Below are 7,339 nucleotides of genomic sequence, written 5' to 3'. Positions count from 1 at the left end.
CAAGCACCTGTGTGGCCCGCACAGAGGATGCAGGGAGGGTCAGAAAAGGAGGCCCTTTGGCCACAGGAAGGTCTTTGACTTTTACCCAGAGGAGAGGCTTTGAGCAGGGGCGGGATGGGACCCCACTCGGGTTCCACAAGCCCATGCTGCCGTCCACAGAGGATGGAAGGGAGCAGACCCCTCAGAGGCAGGCTGGAAGGCATGGGACCAGCGTGAGGTGTGTGAGTAGAGCGGACAGGACGATTGGCAGGTCGGATCTGGCTGTAAGAGAGAAAAAGGGCCACCTGCACTGGCTGCTGAAAGGCTGGCTTGCCCTGTCCAAAGCAGCTCAGGAGTGGGGCTTCAGACTGGCCCTTGGGATCCCACAGAATCCAAAGGAGGGGTGCAGGGTCCGGTGTGGAAGCCCAGCCCTCTGCAGGTGTGGTCTGCAGGTCAGGGAGCAGGAGGTCACCTGCAGTGGGGACAGATGCTGGCCGTGTGTGGACACTGAACCAGGGGCCTTGTCCACTGTGAAGAGCAAGACTGTTCCCAGGGCATCGGGAGAACTGGGTAAGCTGCTGTCCTAGAAACCAAGTGGACAGGGGATCCCTGGGTGGCGCAGCGATTTAGCGCCTGCCTTTGGCCCAGGGCGCGATCCTGGAGACCCGGGATCGAATCCCATGTCGGGCTCCCGGTGCATGGAGCCTGCTTCTCCCTCTGCCTGTGTCTCTGCCTCTCTCTCTCTCTCTCTCTGTGACTATCATAAATAAATTTTTTTTAAAAATTAAAAAAAAAAAGAAACCAAGTGGACAGGCGTGAGTGGTTGTGTCAGGCTCCCAGCGGGTCACCTGAGGTGAGGATCGAGGGCTTGAGGGTGGGTGGGGGCCTGACCCCGTAGCCCCTCTGACAGGGAGTGTGGCTGGGCCTGGCCTGCCCTCCCCTCCCCCAATGCCCTGCATCCTCTGCCCTCTCCAGGTGCTGCTGGGCTTCATCACCAGTTACCTGGGCAGCCTAATGGGCCTAGGTCCTCATTAAAAAAAAAAAAAAAAGATCTTATTTACTCATGAGAGACACACAGAGAAAGAGAGGCAGAGACCCAGGCAGAGGGAGAAACAGGCTCCATGCCTTGGAGCCCAAGGCAGGACTCGATCTCGGGTCTCCAGCATCACACCCTGGGCTGAAGGCGACGCTAAACCACTGAGCCACCCGGACTGCTACGGCGCCCTCCAGCGTCAGGAGACATGTCATTGTCACAGAGGGATACAAGGGACAGGGTGATTGCTCTCTGCACCGGGGCCTTTTTTGGGTCCCGATTCAAACAAACAGGCTGGAGGAAGTAGGATGCGTGGAGCAACTGGGGAGGGCGCACAGGTTGTCAGTAGCTTTGAATGTGGGAGGAATTGTGGTCAAGAGTGATTGTAGGTTGTGTTAAGCAGAGGCAGAGGAGTCCTGTCTTTTAGAGGCGCGCACAGAATGTTTCCTGGTGAAGTCATAGGATGTCTGGGATTTGCTTCAAATGGTGCTGAGTAACGGGTGGACACAGGGGACGACACGGGCCAGGAGCTGATACCTTAGACGCTGGCGATGGGTGGAAATTCAGCGTGTGGTCTCTCCAGGGGGGCATATGTCTGAGAGTTTAATGATGACATGTTTCCTATGCATGGGCACGCGCATGATGAGATTAGTGCTCTCCTGAGCTCATCAATGCTTGGGACATTCCGACGTGGATGGACTCCGTGTTCCCGCGTTGCCAGGGAGGAGATAGAGACGCACGGAGCCCTAGTAACGTGCCTGCTTTGTGCCACTGGTGAACCGCAGTGTCCGAGTGCTGTCCTGGAAGAGCACCTGGGCCTCCTTTTCTCTGCCACGACCTCTGCCACCCACCCTGAGCAATTCTCCAACGCCCGTTGGGTGCCCTGCAGTTCACCTCAGCCGCAACCCTACAGGCAGGCTGCAGCTGTTAGAGGAGACCCTACAGGTTCAGGGCTCAGCCTCGCCCTGAGGTCCAGGTGCTTCTGTGCTTCTGACTGGCTGTACATTGAGGTCCCCTGAACCCCTTCTTGATTTGACCATTTGTTAGCCTGACTCACAGGACTCAGGAAAAAGTTTCCCTGCGAGATTCCTTGTCACAAAGGATAGTAAAGGATAGGGATGAAGGCCAGATGAAGGCCCAGGACAGTACTGCCAGCCGATTCTGGTGCCAAGGGGCTGGAGAGCACCACGGGAAGCTCCTCAAACCCTGAACCGTGGGGGTTTGATGGAGGCTTCCGCATGGAGGCAGGATCCTGAAACAAATCTGCACCTCGTCTCCCTTCCAGGGAAGAGGGGGTTGAGACTGAGTACTCCAGGCTCCCAATCGTGCCTTGATCTTTCCGGCGATCCTGGTCCCTCCTGGGGCCATTCTGGAGCCCACCCAGAGTCACTCATTAGAACGGAAGACACACCCTTCACCCGGGAAATTCCAAGAGATTTAGGAACTCTGTGTCTGGGATGGGATCAAAGACTGGATGTTAGAACAAAACATGCTCCCAGGGCTCTTGTCGAGGGGGAAATTCCAAGGGTTCCAGGAGCTCCGTGTCGGGAATGAGGATGGAGGCTCATGTATGCACTTTCTGTTATTTCAGGGGTGGGACCCAGGGAGGCAGGCTCCAGCGCAGACCTCTCAGCTCTGGGCTTTCTAGAAGTGGGGAGGATTATGTAACCAACTGTTAGTTGTTCTCTCTGGGAGATTGGATATGTTCAATACAACTTAACCTCAATCGCTTTGTTATTTTGCCTCTTTTCTGATTTTTCGATGATGAGCACACACCACTGGCACAATGAGTGGAGTGTTTAATAGGCCCACAGCCAGCAGCTCTGAGTCGTTCAGCAGGTGGGGTGCAGGGGTGGGGTGGCAGTGGGGCAGGCAGGGTGCTGGCCACTCTGACTCCACAGTCCCCACCCCTGTTCCTGAGGACCCAGGCTGGCAGGACTGCACACCCAACAGCACAGGCCAGCCTGGCACAGGCAGTGGGCCACCCCCAGTCCCCCGAACACTCATTTTGGGGAGGTGGCGTCTCAAGGAGGGGATGCAAAACATCTGAGCATTTCATCAAACCTGAGTGGGGTAGAGCCACTTTTCTGCATATTCTCCCTGGGTGCATCTGACCTTCCCCTCACACATCAGTCACCCCCCAAATCCACACTGCCCGGTTCATGCCCTTGGGTTCAGAAACATATGACCAGCCATCTGCAGGGCACGCCCTCCCCCTGGCTTACCCGTGTACTCCCCTGTAGATACTCTTCTGCGGGCCCCTCTTGGGCCCCCTCCCACCTGTTACAGCCAGTGGCCTCACTGGCCCCTCCCTCCCCATCTGCGGAGCCCAGATTTTGCAGGCATCACCCTAGTATCGTCCACAGCCTGGCACCCCTGCACCGCACAGTCCATCTACTCCCTGTGACTCCACTCAGCTGCATGAAGCCCCTCTGCCCATGGGATGGGCCCCCAGGCCTCATGCTGCTCTTAAGCCCTGTCCACGCTGTACCCGTCCTCCTGGAATCCTCTGGGCTGCCCCTCACCAGCAGGGCCTTCTGGACCTTGGCAGGTGTGTGTCTCTCCCCGGACACCGTCCCTTTCCCGCAGTGACTTGTCTGGTGTGGCCCACTCGTTCCTTCCTCTGGAAGGCAACCACGCTCTGGCTGCCCTCCCACATGCCCTCGCTGTGCTGGGCTGGAGCATCCCTCTCCTCTGCTGGGGAGCCTCTCCTCCTGTGGGCTCGGGGTGCCAGTGCCCATCATGCAGCGGGTCTATGAGTGCTTTTTGACTGAGCAAGTCATCCTGGCACCAAATGCACGCAACCTGCCTCCCACTGCCCCTGGCAAGCGCTTTTTGCCAGGAAATGTGCCTTTGCCTGTGGTGAGCCCGTGTGGCCTGGGGCTGGCCTGGCTGGGCCTACACGTCCCCACAGGAGTCCCTGAGGGCTGGCTTTGGATACACGTGGGGTGATGGTCCCCCCCCAGACCTCCAAGTGTTTGGGGTTCTAGACAATGCATCCGACTATTCTTCGGGGACAGTGTTTATACACAGGACTATGTGCAGGTGATTTAGGAGGGGAGGGTCCAGAGTCTACAGAGAGTGAAGGGTGCCTGCATGGTGTGGACCGGTTAGGGACACGTGTTGCAAAGGCCCCCAGCACAGAAGCAGGAGAGGAGGGGAGGAGCCAGCCCAGAGGTCTGGGTGACCCTAACCTTCACTGAGAGGAGGCCACAAAAGGAGCCGTGGTGGCCCTGGGCAGTCTGGGGGCTGGTCAGTGCTGGGTGCCCGTGAGGCTGCCTGGGGCTGATGATGGAGACACACGAGTGTGGACCACATCTTCGAGAAGCTCAGCCATTAGGAGGAGGGGAGAGAGACTGCAAGCACCTGCAGATTCTAGCCCTGAGGACCCAGGACACCAGGACAGCCCTGGGGGCATTCTGGAACCCTCTCTGGTGGCAAGAGCTGTGGAGCTGGAGTGCACGCCTGCTGGGCCCCACCCCCCTTCTCCATTGGAGCTGATTGCTGGGTCTTGTCTCCACAGGCTGGGCCTCTGGCCCGGGTCTGCGATCAGACGTGTGGGGAGGCGAATACATTACCCCCGCGCAGATTGTAACGTTGCTAATGCCACGGATGGTTTCTTGTTCTGACACTTTCCAAGGGTTTCAGCTTTGACACCCTCCTCCAACGGATGCTGTGTCTCTTTTTTATACCTTCCTAAGACTTTATTTATTTATTTATTTATTTATTTATTTTTAAGATTTTATTTATTTATTCATGAGAGACACACAGAGAGAGAGAGAGAGAGAGAGAGGCAGAGACACAGGCAGAGGGAGAAGCAGGCTCCACGTGGGACTCGATCCCGGGACTCCAGGATCACGCCCTGGGCCGAAGGGATCCCCTATACCTTCCTCAGAGTTTAGTAATCTCGCCAGACTCAGAAGAGAATATTGTCTGTCCTCCTTGTTCAGTAACAGAACTCCTGAGATTTGGCTGGCACGAGGCCTTCAGAAAGAGGCTGCACTTCTCAGCTTCCCTTGTAGCTGTGGATGGCCCGGGACTGAGCTCTGGCCAAGGCCAATGGAATCAACTTGGAGCTTCATGTGAGCTTCTAGAAAGTGTTCTTAAAGGAGGACATTATGCTCTGCTATTCTGCTGGCTGGGATGATGGAATGATGGCTGGATCTTAAGCAGCTATTTCATACCAAGAGATGGAAGCTGAACGTTGAGAACAGGGGAGTAACAAGACGAAACGAGCGGGAATCTCTGGTGGTTGTGAGGCTGCTACACCAGCTGTGGACTGCCTGCTTCTGACTTTTGGTTACACTAGAGAAAAAATTTCTATCTTATGTTAACCGTTGTTACATTGGGCTTTTCCATCACTCACTGCTGACTCTATCTTAAGTGAAAAGCCATTTCGGGTAAGAGGAAGTTGTAGGTCATGAGTCGTCGATTGTCAATCAACTGGGACACAGGACCCTTTGTGGTCTCTGAAACTATTCAAATCTAAGTATTAGACTGAATTTTTAAAAAGGTTTTATTTATTTATTCATGAGACACACAGAGAAAGGCAGAGATACAGGCAGAGGGAGAAGCAGGTATCTTTTAGGTAGATTTTACATTTTGGACACTGTATCTTTTTCCAGAGATGATGTTGCTAAGTCTGGCAGGGACAGTGGTGCCAGACCCACTCAGAGGCCAAGCAAGCCTCTCAGTGACGTGGGTCTCAGCTGTCAGCACCTCCACGTGAGTGTTGCCCATCAGTGCTCTGTTATGCTTGGTTGGGGTTTGTCATAAGGCAAAGCTATTGCCTTCTGGGAGAGGAAGGGGCTCTTGCTAATCTTCTCATGGAGCCCACAGACGACCAAGGTCAGTTAGCTCGAGCCCAGCGCCAGCACCGACCGCACTCCTGTCCTCACTCGGGCTCACAAGGCCCTAGGGAAGCTCAGACATTTAAGAGATGTTTCCTCGGGGCCCTCCACACAGGGAGGGTGCAGGAGTGAATGTGACCCAGTGGGAGACCATACTGTTCGAGGAACATGACAGCCCTCGCTGAGTGACTGAGCACCTGGCTCAGCAGGTGGAAATGCTAACGGGCCTGCCAGCTCTGAGCCCGGCTTGGCTGGCCTCACCGGACAGGTCCTCAGCCTGCCCCACGCTCTGTTCTCCAGCAAGCTGGCCCAGGTCTGCTGCCAGGGTTCTGGAAGGTGGGGAGGGGGAGGGGCACTGCAAGCGCTTCTTCAGGATGTCCTCGAACCAGATGTGTTTGAACCAGGTCTGTTCCTGTCCCACTGGCTGAGCAGCCAGGTGGCCAAGCCTGTGGTCAAAGGGGGAAGGCTCTATGATGACACAGCACGGGGCCACTCACTGGAGCCATCAACAGGGTCAGGGTAGCCCCGGGGGGTCAAGGTGTCAGATGCAAAGCAGGGATGTGGGCAAGCTGAGTCCTATGCAGGGCAGTGGGGGAGCCTCAGAGAGGAAGGGCCATTGGGTAAAGGACCAAATTAGTGATGTCTGCAGAGGGAATGGCAAAGTCGTCGCCAAGACAGGCCATGCCCACCATGCTGGTGGCAGTCTCTCCTGCTACAATCGGGGAAGTGTTGTATTTGCCTGGGTGGACCAGGGGAGGATTCCTCAGGGACTAATACCTTGCTCCCTGGGGATGGGCTGGGCAAGCCGGATTTGTCCCCCGCCCCAGGGCTACAGAGAGCCTCAGCGTGGCCACAGCCCACCACAGGGCAGGAATGTGCGCCAGGTGGGAGCGGGCGCTGGGGCACGTGCTCTTTGTGCGGCTGGCCACCCATCACCGAGAAGATGATGCAGGGCCTGCTGCACCGTCAGGTCCTCTTGCGGTGCCTGGGGATGGGGCCCGGTGCAGCCCTGTGTGGTATGGGGTAGGCCACAGTCCTGGGACCTGGTCCAAGCCTCCCCCGGGAAACAGGGTGAGCCGAAGTTCTGGGCTGTGGGGCAGCCTGGGTGGATGGGGAAGGCTGGGCTGCACAGGGGAGCGGAGACCCTGTCTCACCAGGTGTCTGTGGGAGGGCCGGTCAAGACTGGCCGCTGCAGAGGGAGCACTGGGCAGGGTTCCCCAGAGGGTAGCGTATGTGTATAAATACACATAAGTGAGTGTATATAATAGGTGTGTATAGAGAGAGCGTGCAGGAGGGAGACGGAGGTCGATGGATCGTGCAGGTTCAGCTCATGCGGTTACGGAAGCCAAGGAGTTTCACCCTGTGTGTGCTCAGCTAGCTGAGGACCAGGGCAGTGGGGCCTGTGGTTCAGTCCAAGCCCAAAGGCCTGAGAACCTGGGCAGCTGACGTCAGGGGACAGAGGAACAGGGGACAGAGG

This window comes from Vulpes vulpes, chromosome 7 (assembly GCF_048418805.1).
Source record: "Vulpes vulpes isolate BD-2025 chromosome 7, VulVul3, whole genome shotgun sequence".
NCBI lineage: Eukaryota > Metazoa > Chordata > Mammalia > Carnivora > Canidae > Vulpes > Vulpes vulpes.
The sequence above is the reverse complement of the archived record's forward strand: the minus strand, read 5'-3'. Positions refer to the sequence as shown.